The sequence below is a fragment of the Micropterus dolomieu genome, linkage group LG01 (assembly GCF_021292245.1).
Source record: "Micropterus dolomieu isolate WLL.071019.BEF.003 ecotype Adirondacks linkage group LG01, ASM2129224v1, whole genome shotgun sequence".
Classification (NCBI taxonomy): Eukaryota; Metazoa; Chordata; class Actinopteri; order Centrarchiformes; family Centrarchidae; genus Micropterus; species Micropterus dolomieu.
Genome location: NC_060150.1, coordinates 43075602 through 43091968, shown reverse-complemented (window position 1 = coordinate 43091968; position 16367 = coordinate 43075602). Strand labels below are relative to the sequence as shown.

At 39.5% G+C, this 16367-nt stretch overlaps 1 long non-coding RNA gene across 2 annotated transcripts; it reads left to right on the top strand.

The window, feature by feature from the left end:
- Nucleotides 1–4194: 4194 nt before the first annotated feature.
- Nucleotides 4195–8195, top strand: LOC123962335. Of its 2 annotated transcripts, none has more exons than XR_006822911.1 (4): nucleotides 4195–5023; nucleotides 5161–5278; nucleotides 6106–6165; nucleotides 7787–8195. It is a non-coding gene; the product is annotated as an uncharacterized LOC123962335 (long non-coding RNA). The 2 variants fall into 2 exon arrangements; XR_006822915.1 differs by having other exon boundaries at nucleotides 5161–5284.
- Nucleotides 8196–16367: the final 8172 nt, after the last annotated feature.

Here is a 16367-nt window from a genome sequence, read left to right as displayed (position 1 = left end):
TGGAGCCTGTCATAACGTGCCTCGGTGTATGGGATGCTGCTGAGTGTCGGAGTGAGAGACCACTTCCACTTTATCAGAGACATTCCTCTCCTACGATTTTAGGACTCGATGCAAGATTAAATTACTGGTTAAAATGCAAATTCTTCACAGTGCATCCCCAATACATCCCTATCATGAATGAACTCTATAGGAGTGACAGAATTAGATCTAGAAGGGATGGAGCATAGTAAACAACTTTACCTCAAGCCTGGCCTTGTTGAGACCACTACTATAAATCATTGCTGCTCTTTCATTTCTGTTTTTCCTCCACAGCATCCTTAATCTGCCTCTTTTGTCAGTCTGCTGAGCTAAGCTTATTTGTGCGTTAAAGCCCAGCCCTCCCAATGAAATTAGCTGGGCATAATCTCATAAATGTAATGATTTTTCAAACCTACTGTACAGGCATTCAGGGATGGGCAATTAAGCTTAAAAACATTCCCCTGATTAATTAGTTTAATGTGATGCTAGCTTGTCACATGAGACCACATCCTCAGATTTATGAAAGCAGTGTTTCTGCAGGGTGCAAACACATTTTGCAACTTGCAACACAAGTGTTTTCCAATCTAAGTTTTTCAAATTATGATCACATATACTGTTCTATTTGATCTCAACCACAGTGGAAAAGTTTAACTTGTATGCAGTTTTGTTCTATTCAAAATATTCAAAATGTTCAAAATATCTGATGTATAACTGATGCAAACAAAACCTACCTTCTTTGCTCTTTTGGCATGATTTGACTTTTCAATGCATCAAAAATCCAATATAAGCAGACTTTCACATGACCACACTCATTCATGGTAATATATACGCAGCTTTCCCCAAAAGACAAATTGCTTGTTATCACATCAGGACTGAGAACGACAGAGGGATGTACTACAAAATTAGTTAGGTTAGCAAGGTATGTGGAGACCTAAAGCTAGGGTTTTTAATGTCACGACTGTGGCTCTCTTTTAATCTCACTAGATCATCATGGTAACTTGTGCTGCACACCCAAGGTTATCTTCAGAGTTTCGGTTTAAAGTAAGTTATAAAATGCACCACCCTTTCACTAATCAACTCCTTAGGAAATGGCTTCACCATTTTTGCAAAATCCCATGAACGTACAGTCCTTAGGGCCTTAACTATGTTCCACCTATTTCAATTGAAACAGGCCCCGCCCTCCAAAGGGCCCCGTCTGACATGCAAGAATTTAATAATTCAATTCTTCTTTGACAAATGTGGACGTGATAAAGACATTCTTTGATCATGAAGCCTAATGTTACTTTACAGTTCTGTGGTTTATCAGTGAAGTGTATGAACTGCACTACAGATTGGAACCTCTGACAGTGACAGACAGACACTTGTCTCCTTTGAAACGTCTGTATCCTCACTGCGCTGTATCATTATAAACAATAATGAACTGGTCTTGGGTCACATCTCTCTCTCGTCCAGGTGCTACAAGTAAACTGACTTAAGTTAGGCTGCAAAGTCCACACTAAACAATACGTTGAAACTAGTTAGTTTGAGATTTAAGCTGTGTTGATGTTTGATTGCACCACCGAGACGTAAGGTGCATCTTAACTACTCTGGCGTAAAGTCCATACTCATCAAAACAGTGTCGCAGAAAATGACGTTTACACATCCCATGGCCAATCAGTGAACAGCACTATTCTTAACAGTTTATTACGGTTTTGTCATCTGCTTGTCTCTCACTCTTTCAACGTTTGCAATACTGAAGAGGCTAACAGCTAAAAATAGCAACAAAACACCAACAAAAAGGTAGGTATACAAGGACAAATAATTATGATTAGGTGATAACTATGAAACCTTAATCTACAGCTATTCTCACAGTGACATCGAGTGGTAAGACCGTTAACTTCAACATAGACGTAATTTAACGGTGCCCATAACGAACGGTAAAGTATAACGGGCAGATGAAATTGTAACATTATAACTTATATACGGTAGGAGCCATTATGCCCCTCATATTTCCAAATCTATGTTTTGCGCCCCCGTCCCACTTTTCTCCAGCGATTTCGGAGTTGGCTAGGTGAGAAGGTTTACTACGAGTGGCTAGTCAATCACTCACTGCGCCATGACAACCACTTGACTATTTTATGGAGGACTTTACACCTATTAAAAGGACTAGGTGTAAGATTTAAGTTGTAACTTATGTCTACGTTGGACGTATTTCAGCTGGTGCAACTCTTAAAATGTTAGTAGCACGTAAACTCCAACTTAAATTAGAAATTACGTTCAAACTAGGCAAAGTTTGAACTTACACATTAGTTAGAGCAACCCAGTGCTGGGATCTCATTTATAAAACTGTACATAGAAAAGACTCCTAAAAGCTGCGTACGTTAAAACACAGGAAGTGCACACCGTACCCGGATTCCCTTCATAAATCACAATCAACTTGAAATGTGGCGTATGTGAGTGAGCTCATTGTTTGACCCTTTAAATGGTCAGTGAAATGCTCCTCCCTTTAAATGGTCAGTGAAATGCTCCTCATTAATATTAATACGTGCTGACTGAATGAAGAAAAGGACTTCAAATTCTGACAAAAGCTACAAAAAGAAGTTTAACCCAGTGTGACACAGACATTCATTTTGGTGAAGCTGAAGCATGTTGTTTGGTGGGTGAAAAATGCACTCCACCTCTTTACAACCGATATGAAGGAAGGGGCTTCCCTCCTGAACAGTGACGGAGGTGGAGGGGGGACACATACATGCAAGACACACTGGATCACCCAGGTACTAATTTGGATTCCTTCGTTTAAATCAAATGCATTCCACTTGTGTTTACATATTTATTTAGGGTACATAAACAGTCCCCTCAATTAACGAGTCTGCCAATGAATTGAAAAAAAATCTTTTTCCCCATACCGTGTTTTTAAAAGCAGTGCATCACATCCACACACTGGCGCACAGTGTTTGGCTCAAATAACATGTCAGTGTACATCTGATAACAATATGAGTATGGACTACGTATTTGCACGACTGAGGCAATGAAAACGGCATCAATTTAAATGCAATTTGTCCTACTGTTCACCTTATTTATGAGAATAAGTGGCACTGCATTCAATGCAAACACACTGTGTTTATTATCCTAAATCATGTTTGCAAATTATCTTGTACAATGTTTTTTATTATGCATTTTAGGGAAAATCAAACAGGTGATTGTTTATTCAGAAAGGTTTTCATTTGTTTGGCTAGTAATTAAATTATGTTAAGTTTTATTTGTTATTATGATACTCAGAGGTAATTATTTTACACAGTATCCATTTCAGACGCTTCATCCTGCCTTTGTGAGTCACGTTTCTCATTTCTTTATGTGCGTACGCATGGTTCATAGTTTGCATGGAGAACTGCACATTCTCCCGTCAAGACAGATCACAACCTTTGCTAGCGAAGTTGCCTGCGCATGTTTCCAGCCCTGTTTTGCATGCATGTACAGTTTATAAACGAGGCCCCAGATCCTGACAATTAATATGTATGAAAAGGAAAGAGGATTGCAGGCTTCAGAGATGAGATAAACGGCTCAAATGTGCTTCATGTGAACAATAAAAATCCATCACCATGGATCTATTAAGAAGCACATGAAGGTCTGCAAGATGAGGTCATGCTTCCTCTGCCAGGGCCTTTAAACACACCCACCACCACTCATGTGTTTTCAGTTGAGCTGATTAGACCTCTGCTCAGGTTAAAGTCAAGCAGAGCTACGCTGGGGATTACATTAGGTTAATAGGTGTCCAAAAATGACAGTGCTAGACAATTAAATCTTATGATTTCTCTGCTCAGAATTGATTATTGCCCACACTGAATCCCTGAAATCTTCTTTATTACTGTATGCATGTGTAACGTCTTTCAAATTACATGTCATCTGACCCATTTCTTAAATAAAAGTATTTACTACAGTGTGTGGTTACCTTTGTTTTTATATATTTTGTTAAATTACACACAGGTCTAGATATACTAATAATAATGATAAAAGGGGGAGGGGAGAAAGACCAGAAGAGGCAGAGTGATGATCAATCACAGTCTATACAATCCCCACAGACCTGAGAAGATCTCTAATTAAGCAATAAGTTAAAACACTTGTGTGGGTTAATTTATCATTTACACCTGGGAGCTGCCTTCTGATGAAACTCTTAGAGTTCAGACCATTTTTGCTACAACAGGCATGTATTCAAACCAGCACTCAGAAGTATATGCTACAGCCACCCTCTAATATCTTTGCTAAGTCTCTGCTGTTGTGAATATTTTAGTAGGCTTCTATAGACCAGAGTGACAACCTCTCAACAGAAAATCATCATGCTGAGCAAATCTCTAGTCCAATTACCACATACCCATTGTGTACATTCTCACAAAAAAGACACCAGGCACAAAGGGGAAGCCATTATGTTTCATTGAAATGTAGTGTTTTTATGTCTAAAGTCCTATCCTGAGGTCTGCGCCTTCCTCTCCTCTAATGTCCCCAGCGACTTCTTAAGAAATGTCAGGAGGCGTTAAGTGCTGGATGGCGATTTACCCTGGTAGTCACACTTGAAAAGATGAATGTTTGGCTATAGGAGGTCTACTGTTCACCATACTCTTATATTTTTTCCCCCCTTGTGAGTTGTGACAAAAGAAAACCTTTTTGTATTGGCAAGGAAAATGTTTCCAGATCTATCTGCACTTTGAACACATTCTTAAATGTTTAAAGCTATAAGCATCTGACTTCTGAATCTCATATGGTGTACAACTAGTTTTTAATTTTTGTTCACCACTGTTGTCTGGACTCTTGTTGTTCTGGATTGTTATTAGGAAACAGATTGCAAACCTTAAGATGGCAAAGAGAAGACATGAGAATGGAAGAGATTTTATTTAGGTCTGAATCCAAGTGTTAGTCAGTGGGGCTTCAAAGGGCTCTATATTCCCCTTTTATCATAGCTATTTTTCACAGTAAAACATGGCTTGCTGGAATCAGTCCGGATTAGAGTGGCTTTCACAAAGTCAACTTCAAAGTGAGTATGGGGGGGAAATTTACTGTAATAATGAAAATACATTTATAGGCTGGAATTTTAGTTTTACAGTTGTACAGCATAAAGTATATTTAGGACTGATTCAGTTCCTCACACACTTTTGATATAAACACCCTCAGACTTACTTTGTGTCCTGTGGCACTGTGGAAAAACTCTGCTCCAGAAATCTGAAAGATGGCGTCAGGACTCCAGCCGAGAACATCCCTTCAGCTGTATTGGAAGAAGTCCTTTACTTAAGTACAAGTACTAATCCCACACTGTAAATGTACTCTATTACAAGTATAAGTTCAGCATTAAAATGCATAATCAGTAACATGTACTTATTATTGCATTCATGTACAAGCAGGATTTTACCATTTTGGTTGATGCGTATCATTTTTAACTATTTTGAAGTAGATTGCAACTAATGATTATTTTCATATTTATTTTCTTAATCAATTGATTGGTTTGTAAAAATAAATTCTGAAAATAGTGAGAAATGCACAAATCACAATTACCCAGAGCCCAAAGTGACGCCTTCACAATGCTTGTTTTGTTCAACCAACAGTCCAGACCTCAACATTATTAACACTGCATTCAAATGATTAAAATAATCAAAAGGGAAAAACAGCAAATCTTCACATTTGTGCAGCTGGAACCATGAAATGTTTCTTCATGATACTGAAATTGAGTTTAAGGGCAGTTGATATAAAGTCAATACTGAGACCAGAGAAAATCAAGTCCTATTCAAGGAGAGTAGTGTTATATAGAGTTACCACCAGTTTACTGCTATCTACTTGTTTGTCTGCTTAGATTTTATGCAGTATGACTTAGAAAATGAAGTCATACTGCACAAGAATAAGTAACAGTAAATGAAAAGTGGCTCTGATATCTTTAAATGCGCTCACTCTGTGCAAACAAAAGCGGCCCAAGTGATTGAAAAACTTGAATATGTTCTGTACCTTATCATACACACTTGGATATCCAACAGGATTTGACAGATCTCTACAAATTCACGAAATTGTTTTGTAATTTTAGGGAGAAATAAACCAACCATGAATAAAATTGTTTTTTTACACCTGTAGAGAAAAAGGAATATAACTCAGGCAAGTTGAAGATGTTTTTGAGATTGGACTCCTGCCATGGTAAGCACTATACCCACACACCTGCTGACATTTGGTGTTAATTGCTAGTGCCTTGTGCCCAATCTATCTTATCTATACCATCTCATTGTGGGTTTGAGTGAAGTTGCCCCTTATTGATCCCCTTAGGAACTTTGGGTTTTATTGATGCAACCCTCTCTGTTTAACTTGCTGTGGAGAAATCATCGGTTAAATTACTTGCAGTTTTGTACATTTAGGAAGGCAAAAGTTGAACACCCAATATAAGTCAAGACAGGAGACAGAACTGAAGCAGGAAACACCCATTGCTTCTCAAAAAAACACTGACGTCGATGGGGAAACACTTGAAATGTTCGAGCTGAACTTTAAAGTCAAAATGGGTGATCATTTCCAGGGGTGCTCAGATTCATTAAAAGTTTGAACATTTACAATTCAATGAAAGTTGAGAAAACTCAAATTTGCTACAGGACCATGTGATATGGCCAGAAGCTCCAGAAGAACTGAGGTGGAGCTTGCATTGACATTTTTAGCATCTCAAAGGCAAAATGTCACTTCTGTAAAAGGTCCAATATTGTAGAGTGTGATTTCCATGTAAAGCCGGTCTAGGTGCTATATAAATATTGTACCAAAATGCTTTATCCACAGAGAAATGCATACAGCCCATATTCAGAAACTACTTTTTTAAAAATGAGCCTTCTGGACATCCATTTCAGTCAGGACAACTTCATCAAAGAAACTGATATTTGCGCCATTGTAGTTATGTATAGAGGTGTGGCTCAGTTCTGGGATCTGAAAGCACCTCCCTGCCCATCCATGTGCATACATACTGAGCTAATCTCTAGTCAGCTGTTCACAAGCATCAAGAATAGAGCCCTCTAGTATGCACTTGGAGATGCAAGTAACTCATAGTCTACTCAATAAGAAAAGTAAAGTAAAACAAATAAGGTCTGAGCTTATAGATACTGCTAGCGGGACCTATAATGTAACGCTATGTCTTGAGAGAGACAATTCATGTAATTTTTAATCTGCTCTGTCCATTCTCCGTTTTTATAAAAGCACATAGCAACGTTAGCTTGGCAATTAGCCAAATGAGCCAAATTAAAAGGGATGTCATAACTCTACAGTCACCACCCTCAGCCATGCCCCCAGCACCGTACAATCTTTTTGTTGTTTTAAACTTTATTGAAAACACAACACCAAGCAGTCATTGCAAAACATGTCTTAAGTTTGGACAGCCACACATCTTTACACCCAAAAGGACCTAGTCTGAGCCGTATCAAAAAACTGTTAACATAACTTTAAAGGAAAACATCATTTTTAGAAGACTTGTTACTTAATTTGTACTTGCACTTAAACAGTTCTCCAGCTGACAAAACCAAGGGCTTTTGTCAGAAACCTATAAGTGATGTCACAAAATTTGTGTCAATTAGTTGTTTTTCAGTTAAAACTCATTCCAGTACCCCATGGCATTACCACAACATCCTCAGACCCACTGATGCTACTTATTTATCACTAATACCTTATGTATATTGTGTTTAATCTGTTGGTCCCCTACATTTACATACTGTCATACTAAATCTCTGTCAACCTGCCCTATCATGCTTGCAGTGTGGATTAACTGATTAACATCAATTGGCACTTTCAGTGGACGCGAGGCAGCTGGGCTTTGACTTGATCAAAGAGGGAAAGGTGTTTTGCCTCATCAGGCGTGACGAGGAGAAGCTGTAGGTGCAAACACCCTGCACCAGCCTCATTCTGGACTAAGAGGCTGGGAGAGAGGCCAGGGGAAATTGCAGCATCGCAGGGTACCAGCTGGTCACACACAAGAGCAAAGGGTGTGATTTCACCTGGGCACTGGCACTCTCTGGCAAACCTCTGATTAGGATCTGAAAAGAGTGGACTGACCAGTGTATTGTATATCGAGTTTAAACATACCATATTCATAGTCTGAAATTATAAAGAAATACATTTTAACCTTAATGTTTCTGCTTAATTCTCTCACTCACACACACACACACACACACACACACACACACACACACACACACACACACACACACACACACACACACACACACACACACACACACACACCTCCCCAGTAGTATAATATACTGACTATTTTGTATTGCCAGATTTTTCTGGCCAGCTGCTCCCACCACTGAGCCACCAGCACAGTTGGGATTTTGAATGAGTTCAAGTGCACCGTTTGCTCTTTCACTTTGTTCATTTTCTGTTTTTTTTCCTGATTGTGATGTTCTTTGGTGAATTGTGATTGTATTTATCCTTTCTGTGTTTTGTTATTGCTTTAAAACACATTAAATGGTGCCTAATTGAGCCATGTTCAATTTCTACTATATTAACTTGAAAACGTGTTTTATTTGAATACGAGTAATTTTACTTTGCTCTGCTTAAAGTATATGGGCAGATGAGGGTTTTCATTTCAGATGGTAGGCCTCTACATAGCGTTGTAGTCCAGACCATCCAAACCGAGATAAAGTCATGACCAAGACCAAGAGAGGCGGGGGCGGAGCTAGACTCTCAGCACAGTGGGGACAGAGCTTTATCACAGGGCCCACCTGCTACCAAGTCATTTATACTAAGTTTACATGACCCCGGACTCACTCCATTAGTACACTGAGTCCATCTGCATCACATTATGGCTGTGCCACGGCTGCGGGTGCTGATGGCGGCCATTGCAGTCGATGCTTTTGCTGAAGTGCGTCCCAGAAGTCTCTCTCCACTCTGCTGAGAATACGCAGCCAGTGTATTTTTGACTGACGCCGCACCAAGCAGCACAGAGTAGATGACCCGGAAGTCACATACAGAAATGGCATAGAAAAGCTGGTAAATTTTCAAAATAAAACACCATGTGCGGACGTCTAATCATATCAACAATGAACACACTTAAAACAGACAAATGAAAAAATTTAACTACATAGCCTACCTAATCATAGTATAAGCAAAAAAGCAAGCACTAATTTCCAAATCAACAAAATCTAAACATGTCAGCAAAATCATGCTGGCAAAACGCTCTTGTTCTGAAATGATCCCTGTGCTATATACAGCCGTGCAGACGAAGGAACAATAATGGGTCACAGAGAGCTGTGAAGAAGGTAGTAAAAGCACAAAAAGGACGCATTAAAAACAAGTCATTAATGTGGGGGAGGCTTCAAGCTCCACTGCTGAAACACTTCTGAGACGCTTCCAGTGGAAGTTGACAACGCGCGGAGGACGGAACAAAACCGTGGCGCAGCCATTGCCTGTGTGAGTCTGGGGTGATACATAGTGGCCATAATTCCCATGATGTATGGAGAAGGGAGTTTTGTTAAAATTTACTAACAAGTTTACCATTTGTTTGAAACACAAATGTTACTTTATGATTTGTTTTTTAAATGTGTCTGCTTAGAATATAATGTTTTTTGGTAATTGTCATTCTTGTGGAGGTTTTACTGTTAAAACCAGAAGTGAAGTGAATATTTCATTTGATAAGAACAGCTGAACCACTTTTTTGATGGAAGTGAATTGCATGCAACTTCTCTAGTCTGGCCGTGCCTTCAGTTAACAGACAGAAACTTCGCGGCACACATAGGGGGTCCCCCACTCAGCCGAGACAGCCCCCATGCACCCACCCTACCTCCACTTATGAAGGAAGGGCCAGACCGAGTCCAGACCAAGACCAGTGCCCCACACTATGAAGCACTATAAAATGTGGAACATGATCATATGCACTTCTCAAATTGATCTGAAAAATCCACATTCCTGTAAAAAAACACCTAGCCTCCATACAAACACTAAGAGCTGAAATCAACTTAACCATCTTTATTCAACACACCTTATTCATGTTCTACCATCCACCTACCACAGTACTTTTTTTGTACAAGCATTAGGTTTTCAGTCTTACTTGTATTAATGTGCCAGGTGCTTATGACCATACAGACCTATTTATTATGTACATTTTTCATAGGAAGCACATTACTCGGTCTCTACTCTCTGCTGTCACATGTCTAGGCTAGCTCTCTTACCCAAATGAGGGAGCTGAATGCAGCTGACATTAGCTGAGGTTGATATATTTTACTTGCACATTATCTACATAGTTTTATGAGGCCTGACTCATCATTGTTCTCACTAAATGTAGTTCTCACCACATGCCCTGTCCCCGCAATCTTTCACAAAGTTAAGACTGCATTAGCTACTTCCCTCAATATGTTAACTAAATTAGGTAGCTTGCACACCTAGGTGCAAATAGGTCTCAAGCAAATCAAACCAGTGCCCTGAAACATACAGTACATAGGTAAGCTTGCTAGCTTTGCTAATGTCACTTACAAATAGCTTAACTTTCTTTACGCTTTCTTTCTAAGTGGCAGTAAAAGTTTAACATGGTCCCGTAAGTATTGTGCTGCAGAATTTACAGATTGCTGTTTTCTTCTGGACATTGTTTTACAGATTTATTATTTATGTTTTATGTAGCCTAATTTTATCACAAAGATTTTTGCTGACACATCCTCCCGCTCCCAGACAGCAACAGCTTCTCATGTCACCTTTTTAGGGTGTGTGAGAAGGGGGGGCAGCTATTAACAGCAACAAAATGTTATAATTAACAATAAGTCAAGTTACAGGTTGCATTTAAAGTAGTACATTTTACATCCAATCAAAGTTAGGATGTTCACAAATAAAACAATGTACCATTGTAACCATTGTTCACTGCACTCTTAGCTGGCCCAACATGAGTGCTGCAGTAACTACCCTCTCATCCATCCATTGTCTACAGCTTATCTTGGTCCAAGCCACAGTCATGTAGGGTGCTAATGTAGAGAGACTTTATTAGAACTATAGCATTTAAAATTAACATTATGGTTACATTAATAGTCTCATCTTTTATTCATCTGTGTGTATAACTCCAGAAGCCTTGACAGTTGACTGTCAAATTTGGTGACAACAAGGTTGTTGCAAAAAGGTTTAAATTGCTATCTGACCATCACTTGTATTAATATTTTCCTAAATAAAATTGACTACTGAATACTGATAAGCATGCATAATGATCCAGAGTAAGCTCAAAATATTATAGGACTTAAAAATATCAAAATGTATACAAATTAATCCCAATATCGAAAAAATCTGGATTGAAGTTTGATAAAGCCTATCAAAAGTGTAATTCCAGTCAGTGAAGAATTTAATTCATTTAGAATCAGAAATGTAAAGCTGAATTAATGTTAAACATTGATTTACTCATACGTATTCTGACAAACAGCTATGTAAAACTTTACCATAAATATGGTCTAAGTATGGAAAGAAATATCTAATTTTCACATGGGGAGGGTTCCACAACAGAAAGGACACATGTTCAAGTCAAACCATTAGCACCTTTGGCCACTGAACAAGATTCTGAACAAAGCAAAAATCTAATCTACAGCTCTTGGGCTGTGCGAACCTCCACACAGACAGCCAAAAGAAGCCAGGGATGAGTCTGAAAATTCATTCAGCCATTTTTCTCCGGAGAAAGTGTGATTCCTTTTGAGTGCCCGCATACATTAGGCTTCAACACTCCACTGGCACTACTTGTGTGGCGCCAGGAAACTCCAGCTGTGCCCCCCCATCTGCTGTCGGGATAGACCTAAGCATTTAGACTCCCATAAAGCTAGGAGAAAAACAACAACAGGCTAAAATGCAGGGATTACAGCTTGTATGTGTCTGACTGTCTGTTATGTGTAGGCCTCTGATATGTATAGGTATGTACATACTGTGTCTTTTTTTCACTTTATTATGAGTTTGGACACATTTGCCAGGGGCATCTTATAGTACGCAGTGCACGCTCCATCTGTAGCGTGTAGCTGCAATACACTTTGATCGCAGACATTTTAATGAAGAGCATACAAGTAGCCTTGAGGCCCTGCACTGTGTACATGTTTGTTCTGCATGTCACAACACTGAAATGATATCTACACCAGTCTTGATATCACTTCACAACAAATTAACCCAAAATTTCAAAAGTCATCACCCACGGTACGCACTGAACTGAAATGATAATAACTTTTGACAAATGAGGAGCTCATGATTGTGAGGAGACTAAATGTTACAGCATCAATTCTGAGGAATAACAATCACGCTTGAGCTGTCAGCACTCAGCCTTTCAACTCAGGACAACAACAACACACAAAAAAAAAGCTCTAGGTCTCACCACTGGCCATGAGAGATGTGCACGGTGTTACTAAAGCATGAATAATTCAAGTTAAATAATTTAAACTTTCTTCTACCGATTTATGGACGTATACTGTATTTACTATGCACATAACAGTTCTCCCTTTGTTGTGCAAACGTAGCCATATTCTGTCTGATTACATTTAAATCAACAAGGCATGTAAAATTTAAATTTCTTCAAAGAGACTCTGGGAAATATTCCAAAGGCTTTGAACTTTGACAGCTGACACGGAAGAATAACAGAAGGAAATGCATAACATTTATGACTATGTATGATATGCATGAGCTTGCAAGAACATGCATTACAATACTGAGTGTGAGTTTTTAGGAATGGCGTTCACTGGAGTTGCTGTCATCACAACAATTTTGTAATCAGTGTAGATTTTCTTTTTTGCTGTAAAATATGCCAATGTAGCTCTCACAGCAAAGCGAGTTCAACTTGACCTAAATTTGCATATATGTAGAAATTGATTATAGTAACTTATAATAATATAAAAGTAGAAATAGAGGACATTTCCATCATGTGAGCATATCTGGTGTTTTTCAAACTACAATACATCCTCCAAGCTTCTGTGTTGATTGACAGCCTTATCTCTGGTGTATGTGTGCTTTGGTTAAACAGATCATGCATTTTACATGTCCCACCTCACAATCTGCACATGGCTGCAAGTGAGCTCCAAGGCATTTCCATGCAGCATGAATTTCAAAAGTCAAACATGCACGTGCATCTACTTGATACATTATGAAGGGCATACCAGATGGAATTTTTGAGAGCTCACTTGAACTCAATTTTGTGAAAAAGCAGGGTTGTAGGTGTGGTCCAAACGTGCTAGCGTTAACTTTGTCTAGATTGGCTTTAGATGATGGAACTGTGTAGATGCATATCAAACCTGTCTAATCTTTTCCCCACTAAAAGCACCCAACTCCCATTATCAGTCTCTGGGAGATTAGACTAAACCAAATATAACACTCAACAGATATGTGTTTTTAGGGTTGGTGCTTCATGGAAGTCTCCATTCATGTACATACAACCTTTTTTTTTTTATATATACTATATGCTATATACTATATGCACATAATGGATTACTTGACATGTCAATATATTATCAAAGTCAAAGTGTAATCCAGAGTCCATTTCTGAAAGGTAGAGGCTGGCTGACAAACAGCAGGGTTAACCCAATTCATTAGCTTTTCATACATATTTTACTGGAGTAGGTTGTATCTTCTAAGGTACATTTGTGATGTCACACATGTGCGCACTCTACCCTATATAATATTTTTCCAGAGTCTGTGCCAAGTAGCGAGTTTCCCAACTGCCATCACTTCCTGCCATACGCTTAGGCAGCAGACATGACAAAGAAGTGAACACCAGAGTCCTGTTTGTAAATAAAAAAAAAAATAAAAAAAAAAAGGAGAAGAAGAAAAAAACATTCTCCCTAAGGTTGAGTGGATAGCAGCTAGTCTGCCTGACAGCTGCAGCTAGCCAAGTTGAAAATCAGTGGGTTCCCATTTTGTTTGTGTCTTGCATGAGGACGCACATGCACAGGCATGTGCAGGCGGGTGACGAGATGCAGTCCTTCCAATGATTTCACATTGATCCACTGATCAACAGATGGCTGAAAGAAACACACAAATAGGCCAGCCATCGCAGAGAAGAGCAAACAGCAAACATGAATGTAATCAATGCAGGTGTTTAAATGTTCAACAAAAACGCCTTTGCAGATGCTTTATAACAAAGATGCATTCATCATATTTATCAAACACAAGAAACGCTAAATGTAAACAAACTTTATTTACAAAATAAGTGTACCGTAAATTGGCTGATGTAGCTGCTGACAGTAATAAATAAGCTCTAAAAGGAATAATTATAGAGATGTTCTCTGATTGACTTGAATCCTCCCTACCTTACAATAGAAGCAATTAGGTTGTTGTAAATTCCATTAGTTTATGGGAGAAGTCTTCTTGGGTCCACTCAGTTCCTAGTAACCAAGAAGCCAACCTGGGACCTACATCAGAACGGGTCCAAATTATATTATGTTATGATTTAGCAGTTTCAGACCCAGAAGCAAAGTGGTGAAAATACAACAAAAATTGGTTATTGTAACCAGGGATAGGTGAAGTGGTTGATGTACAATGGTGGATGGAGCCAAGCAGGCAGGGTGAATTAATGGAGATGGAATTGCTTGTGCAGGAAACAACAGGGATAAGTGACCAAAGTAACATTCAAAGGGAGTGATACCTGTGGCTATCCTCATCAGGGAGTAGTGTGCATATTCAACCCAGGGCAGGTGAGTACTCAGGAAGACGGATGCCGGGTCGTCACACAACCCAGGGCTGCCCCTGGATCTTGATTTGCTGCCTGTCCATTGGACTGGGGACGATATCCAAAGGTCAAGCTCACCGATGCCACAAGCACCTGACAGAAAGCCTTCCACATGGCAATGGTCTGAAACAATGCCCACAGGAAAGCCATGAAGCCGAAACAATTAATTCACGAGCAGGTCTGCGGCCTCTTGAGCTGAAGGGAGTTTGGAAAGAGCCACAAAATGCAGTCTTGAAAACCCGATCAACCGTGGTAAGTATACCTGTGTTACCTTGGGATGGTCGAAACTGCAGCCACCACACATGAAGAAGGGAGGATAGTGTCATGATAGGGAGGGGCCTCCTCAGAATCAAACTGATTCTGGGAGAACTGAACTGGGAGAGAGCGTCTGGCTTAATATTCCTGGAATGGTAAAGTAAATGCCGATGGTTATAGTAAAGTTGAATCTTCCACAAAACAGCCCCCATAGAGTCTGACAGGAGTTCAAGCCTTAGCAGTCTGGATGTATAACAGATTCTTATGGTCCCTCCAAATGATGATACTCAGCTCTCTCCAACCAGCCTCAATTTGTCCAAAGCCAGTTTGACTGTCGGCAGCAGCTGCTTTTGGGTTTGTGTTTTATTATTTTTGTCTTATTTAGTTAAACCCTTCCTCTTGTGTGATCATTTCCCATCTTTGTGTCTTCCCACTCTGTGTTTTAGGTTCCATGTGATTCATTATTGTGTTTTGTGTTAGTTATTTTTCTTCCCTCTCGTTTCTGTTCGCTTCACTTCCTGTCTCTGGTTTTGTTTAATTATTTGCTCCTCCCTGATTAGTTTCAACTGTGTCTTGTTATTACATCCCTCCTTTTATATTAAAGTGAGTGTCTTCCCATTGTCTACTTGGTCCATTTTCATTCAGTGATGAGCATCTCTGCCTGTTTGCCTTGTCTATGTGTTTATTTGATTATTGTGGATTTTGTGCTTTGGTTCCCATCTGCTTCTCTGTTTGGATTATTGCTTTTCTTTTGGATTGTGGACTTTGGATTTTGCCTTTTGGATTGCCACTTCACCAGTGATGTAAGTTTTGTTCACCCCTTTGTTTTATTATCAAAAAACCCCGTTACACCGAACCCATCCTGTAAGGACATCTGTGTTTGGGTCCAAATCCCGTGTGTCGGTGCTTCAGAAAAATATGACAGGTTTCCCGCATCATAGTTGCCCTCTGCTGGTGTCAACCAGCCTAAGAAGATCTGTTGAGTTGTCTGAGTTGGCATAGAACTCACACTTCTCGGCTTTAACAAACAGCTTGTTGTCCAACCTCTGGAGAACCTGCCTCACATGCCAGATGTGCTCCTCCAGACTCTTAATGAGAGGTAATGGATATTTGTGGTGGTTATATTATTGAGACCACAGAAAGAAATACAGGGACAGAGAGTCTTATCTATTATAGGCTATGTTCAAACTGCAGGCCTTAATGCTCAATTCCGTTTATTTATTTATTTTTGATTGGCAGTTCACATTATTGTTTATATGTGGCCCATATCAGCCTCCAGTGTGAAGTGAAAGTGACCGTTTGCACAGAAGAATAAAACTGTCACACGCAGCACACTGTTATACAGAAGAAAACATGGAGCCACAGAGGTTAGCTCCGGTTAGCTGATACTTGCTAACCCTCCCGTCTTTCATTGTCCTCTTACGGTTTCCTCCCGGGGTCACATTTCTCC